Source organism: Urocitellus parryii, unplaced genomic scaffold (assembly GCF_045843805.1).
Source record: "Urocitellus parryii isolate mUroPar1 unplaced genomic scaffold, mUroPar1.hap1 Scaffold_37, whole genome shotgun sequence".
NCBI lineage: Eukaryota > Metazoa > Chordata > Mammalia > Rodentia > Sciuridae > Urocitellus > Urocitellus parryii.
The window spans coordinates 7,264,339-7,270,589 of record NW_027553327.1 but is presented as its reverse complement, the minus strand read 5'-3'; the positions used below and the strand labels follow the sequence as shown (position 1 = coordinate 7,270,589).

Here is a 6,251-nt window from a genome sequence, read left to right as displayed (position 1 = left end):
GAAATGGGAAATGGAATAACAACAAAAACCTTTGTTTTATTTTCATGCCAGGAGAGGATCAAGGTGGAGCTCCTGTATTAGCACCAGGACAACTAGGAAAAGTCAGGTGCGAAGGGTAGGGCACAATCAGCAGATATTTCGCAAGATAATTTTTGCTTCTCCCTTCTCATTCACAGTGCATACCTCCAGAGCTGCCTTGGCATAACAGAGTGACCACTGCCTTCACAGCTCTGATTTTTTCCAAGACTAAACATCAGCAGAGTTTTCTTCTGCTCCCAAAAATGTCTCACTCCCTAGAACTGTCCCCCTAAACTGAATATTCACTGATGCTGGCTGATGAGCCAAGTGAAAAATACATTGAAACCTCCACTTGGCCAACCAGTCTTTAAACCATACTCCACAGAAAGACAGTACTAATTGCAACTAGAGGGAGTGCCTCTAAAGACTGAGCCTTCATGCACAGACACAGAGCACAGAGGTACAGAAAAGAGTTCATCTCGAATCGGATAGGAATTCCTATCTTGTACACTATAATCTGCTTTTTTCAAGGTGGAGGAGAAATGGGTCTGGTTATCACTTGCAGTTTGGTTATACATATGCCTTTCTATTGCTGTTTGGACACCTTGCACCAGGCAGTATCTATGAAATCATCATCTTGTGACCCCCCAAGAGAAAGAAGCTGGAGTCACCAACTCAACATTAAGCTTCCAGACTCTGGGTCTGGATCAGGACCATTACCCTAAGTTGAGGGTCTCTCCAGAAAAGGACCTCCGCCAAATTGAAATTCCTCTGCTCCAGTCTCAAAGTACCAAGTAGGATTTCTCAAGATGATATCTTTGAGCTCTGTGATTTCATGAGCCATACCAAGGAACCTTTCAAACTACACCTGAAGCAGATCTTCCCTTCAAACCTGTTAAAACTGGACAGGTCATCTCCTTTGCATTCAACTGGAAGCTGTAGCGATGGGTTTCTTCAGATGTTGGCTCATGAGCTCCCTGGCACGAGATACTTGAATGTGTTCGTAACATGAGTTACAGACGAGAACTGGGTCATAGAGCTGTTGATCAGGAATGGGCAGCTTCAGGTGGCAGCATCCAGCACAAAATACATTCCCACAATTTCTGCAATGGTGTCTTCGTTTGGCCAACCAGAATTCACAGTCACAGTTATAGCAATGCGATGCCATATGGTCTGGAACCCAGCGAGTCACCTCAGTCTCCTTCTTATCCACAGGTTCCCAACTTGCTTCTGAAAGGCAGTCTTCACTGTGATCAGAGCCAAAATCTTCTGTATCACTGCCATCTGACTCCTTCAAACAAGTAAAATCATCCTCATAGTCCATAGGGGGCTCTGCTGGAGGGGCACAGCAGTGACGGATATCCAGTCTCATCTGAAGCTCACGCACCTGTCGACGTAGCTGCTCTACCTCTTGCTTGTACCCTGCTTCAATTTGCCGTAACCTATGCTGGATCACGTCTGTGGGAAAGGGGAGTACATCATCATCCAGGTAGAGTGGAGGCACTGGAGAAGGGCAGCTCAGTGGGACAGGCTTTGTGCTGGAGACTTGCTTTGGGTGACCAGACAACCACATCCGGTTGATTTTTCCTCCTGGGCCAGTACAGTGTCCATTGGAATGACTAGAACAGATAGGTGACTTCACACCTTCTCTCTGAGCCCACTGGCCCCCAAAGCAGGGCCCTGTGGCCCTCATCTGCTTACTGCTTGACCTCTTGCTACAGCAGCCATAGGAAAGCAGCCGCCGAGGGGTAGTCTCCCCACTTGGGAATGAAGTCACCAAGCCTTGGAAGCTGTCCCAGTTGGACCCTAAGAAAGAGAACTCACTGATCTGGCTCTGAGAAATTGGTTTTCGGACCAATTCCAATGGCACTTTCCCAAAGCGAGGATTTTCCAGTAACTGCCCACTCCTATTATTTCCTTTCTTGCCAGTGTCTTCCTCCCTACGGATCAGATCCAGCACAGAACTGGGCTGTTCCTGATGGGAGATACCTGCCACAGACTCTGGGGGATCTTGGTTGAGGAAGTCGGTGCTTGGCTCTAGAGGAGTTTGGCAGGCAGCACTCGGTGGATTGCAAAGGTTGCCCAGACTCTGATTCAGAACACATCTGGAGGTCACACCTAGCACAGATTCTATCTGTGCCTGTTGGGCGGCACCCATAAGAGAGTCCTGGGCAGACTGAGGAAAATCACAGACTTCGCCATACTTGCAGGGAGTGATCTTGGAGGGCACACTGATGGTTTCTGTTTCAGGCTCAGGTGGCTCTCCTGAGCCACTGAAAGTCCTACCCAGCTCATCCTGAGCAGGAGGGTCTGGAGCTGGTGCCTTAGTCTCTTCCAGGACTTGGATCTCAGGATCACAGGTGTTCTTCACTTCCCGGGGCACAGCAGTATTAAGCAGCTTATAACTTAGTGAAGAGCTTTTGTGACTCTTAAAAGTTTGTTTATTGCTCAGGTAGTCTTTCTGGTTGCTGGGCAGAGGGAGAGGAAGGCCTATTTCTCCTACAGTCTGCTGGGGACCTCCTACCCCGGATTCCACAAAGGTTGTCTCTGATCCTTCAGGATTGCTGTGACAGGGCTCCAAGCCAACTCTGACCTCCTGACAGTGGTTATTCAGGTTAAGGTCACTGGATGTGCGAGTCAGGGGGCTGCTTGTGTCACAGGCAGAAAGAAGATCGTCCATGGATCTGGTTTTAGGTAACCTGTCCAGAGAGCGGCCAGAAAACTCCTGGCTCTGGGCCACTGGGGAAAGGTAAAGATCCATATTCTCTTCTCCAAGTGTGCACGGAGATGATGCAGGCAGATAAACAGCTGTCCAGAGGTGAAGGGCTCGCACATGACAAACGGGATGCAGGACCATGTCTGAGCCAGGCGTATAAAGGAAGTTATGAAAGTTCTTATTGCCAGCTCACAGGAGCGCCCACACAGAGCATGTTCGCTTGTAGATATTGCGCTTCTCTCGCTCACAGGGGTTGTTCGCCAGGAATGTGCCATAGAGACAAGAGTACATGTGCTGTACCAGTTTTACCAGGAATGCTTCATTAAATTCAAACACACAAGGGAACTGCTTAAGCAACTGATGAACAGAATTGAGCCACTGGAGAAACACAGGGCATTGTTCATTTTGGTCCTCTGCATTCTCCTGGTGGCCACAGCGGTCTCCAAACTTGTGCCCAAAATCCAGCCAGTCAGACTCCACTAACACTTGGAAGCCCTCCAATGTCCTGTAATACGGGTCCAGTAATATTTTGGCCAGGGCTACAATCTGCGGTGTCCGGTCCCAGCCGTTAGAGCAGTGCACCAGCACAGGCCGGCCTTCCCGGTCTACTGTATTAGCCACCAGCACAGCTGCTTTTAGCATCACTGACAAGTGCTGCAGCCATTTGGTACTTTCCAGTGCTGACAACCAGTTGCTGGGATCTGGCATTTGGCTACACACAGCTCGGAGGTACTGGAAGCTGTTCCGGATGGCATGGATGTTGGCCATTCCCATAAACACGACCTCACAGTTGGGATAGTACTCTTCGCATTCACAACCTCCACCCTTGGCACGGTTAGCCACTGCTGCTGTGTAGGATCTCGCATCCAGGATCAGTAGCTTTTGAGGGGCTGCTGTGCTCTCCACCCCAGAACACGCAGTCAGAGAGGAATCGAAGTCAGTGTCACATGCCTCGCTGGCATCATTATTCCCAGTGCTGAGAGGGCCCCCACTGGCCCTTGTCCCTGGGTCCAGGGCACAGGCTTTGGCAATGGATGTGACCAGGTACTCATCATCAGCATTCCGCCAGCCCCACCAACTGGTCTCAGGCTGGCTGCGGCGGGCAATGGCAGCCCCATTGCGAAGGTGTCTGTACACAACCACAGGGATGCGCTTCCAGGAACGGAAAGAAGCCACATTCTCCAGCTCTTTATCTGTGATCCATACAGGAACCAGCAGCTTCTGGGGGTAACTGGGGCATAATTTGTAGTTGCTGTTGATATGTGAGACTCTCCAAACATTCTGCAGGTCAAAGCCCATCCTGACAAGCTCTGCCTCCTGCCGACATCGTATGTGATCTCCTGGCTGACACAGATGGGTATGCTGGTCCTCCTCAGTCAACCCCAGGCACCAGGCATGGTAGGCAAAGGCAAAGAGGTCCTCAGGTTTGGCAGGTCTTGCTGTGGCCCGGCTTAGCCTTGTGAGCCACTCTTGGCACTGCTTGAAAGTGGAGAAGTGGCACCTCACCACTTTGGAGTCCTTGCAGGCAATGTGCAATTGGAACATATCACGGCTCTCCACGCTGTCAATCATCCGGAGAGGTACGTTGATGACAGAGTCCTTGAACTTGATATGCAGCCGGTAGTTAGAGATGGCAATGAGGGCATCGGCTGCCCCGCCCAGGAACTCCACTCCCTCTCCCTGAAGCACTGTGAAGGGTACCTGAAGATTTTCCTCCTCCTTCACCAGTTCCTTGGGAGGGAACAGATCCTTGGCTTGGATATACTCCAGGCTGGGAGGCCCCTCCTCACCCATTCTACCGTGGTGAGGGTCCTGGCTGACTGCTGTCACCAGGCGGTGTCCGCCCGACCCTCCAAGGCAAAGCTCTCACGACTTCCGATCAAATTTCAAAATCCATTGAATATAAGATCTTTATAAAGTGCATAAAGAACTGGGAGAAAAACAGAAGGTGGTATAAAGGCTGTTACCATTTGAAACCTTTTATCTGTATAAATAAAGATTTTTTTCTCAGTTCTATGCAGCTAAAGAAAAATATAAAATCAGGTCAGTTGTTGAGACTGATGTCATAATCCAAGAAAAAGTTATAATTTTGAGGGTTATTTTTTTTTCCTTAGTATTTGTATGTTTAAGAACTCTCTCGAGCTTTCGACTTCCCATGGGGAAGCTAGAAGCCTTATTTCTTGATTTTTAAAGTTACCTATGTTGACAGAACTAATAAATTCTTGCTAATAAAATATAAACTTTTAATTCAATTTGTAGTCTGTGCTAGCTTGTGTGGTTTTATTTTTAAAATATAAGTGGCTTAGAATAGATGCTTTCTCTTATCAATTGTAGAGGAACTCAGAAAGGGTGAAAGCAGCCAAAGAGCTAATTTTACCATAACAACAACAGCAACAACAATACAAGATAAAATTAGAACCATTTTTAAGAGGAAATGATGAACAAGTTACTAAAAATGTGGACATAAATGTGCTTGTAATTACGCAAGGCTTACAAATACATAAGATATAATGTGTTTTTGTTTTGTTGTTTTTAATACCTTATTTCCATGGCAACTTCTGCATCATGTTACATACGGTCCTTCAGAGATTTCAAAAAATATCTTTGTAGAAAACGTAAACTCTTTGCTGTTTTAAAATCCCATGGGGTGAAAATGTGCAGTAGCAGACTATCACAATTTAAAATTACATTTAACTTAATGTTTATAAATATTTAGTTCTATTGAAAATAAGTTTTCTTTAGGAAAAATATGCAAATATTTATGTTTGGCAGTCCCTTTTCCTCATGGCATCTTCCATGACACTAAACAACATAAAATATGAGCAATTATGTAATTATAATAAATAAATAGTTTCATTGCAAGTGTTCTGTTCTGAAAATGAATGGGTAGAGACACCACGTGGGACCTCAGCTAGCTGTACTTACTCTTTGAATTTCAGTTTGTTTGTAAAACGATCAGATAGTTCCAGCAATTTACCTTTAATGTATTTTCTACCCACCTGTCCTATCAACATAAGCAAATCATTAAACTCCTCCAAGTTGGTGTCATTAAATATAAAATGAAGAGACAATGTGGGCATACAGTCCAGTACATTTTATAAATTCAGTTGCTTTCTTCCAGATTATAGAGAGCATAGTTTCTACCTAGGTGAATATTAACACTTTTTTTTCTTTCCAAAGAAACTCAAGTAAAAATTATTTTGGTATTAAATAAATCAATCCAAATAAATGAATGCCTTTATCCGTAGAAAGTGCTAAAACATTTTTGTAGTAAGATTCAGATTTTTAGCCTTTATTTTTCTGTCATTAATGTGAAGGTTACAATATAATTATTTTGCTTTGCTAAACAGAAATTCAAAATACTATTACTTTTATATAGTAAAACACAAACATTTTGGTTTTAATTAGAATAATCTGACATAAACAACCTGAACATTATTGTTTCATTATTACTTTTATATGACATATGATTTCTTTTAAGAATAGTGTTGAAATTTACACAGAAGTTTTGCAACAT

General features: G+C 45.0%; 1 pseudogene; it reads right to left on the bottom strand.

Annotated features, from left to right (window-relative positions):
- Positions 1-678: 678 nt before the first annotated feature.
- On the bottom strand, positions 679-4,582 carry LOC144252096 (phosphatidylinositol-3,5-bisphosphate 3-phosphatase MTMR4 pseudogene; annotated as a pseudogene).
- Positions 4,583-6,251: the final 1,669 nt, after the last annotated feature.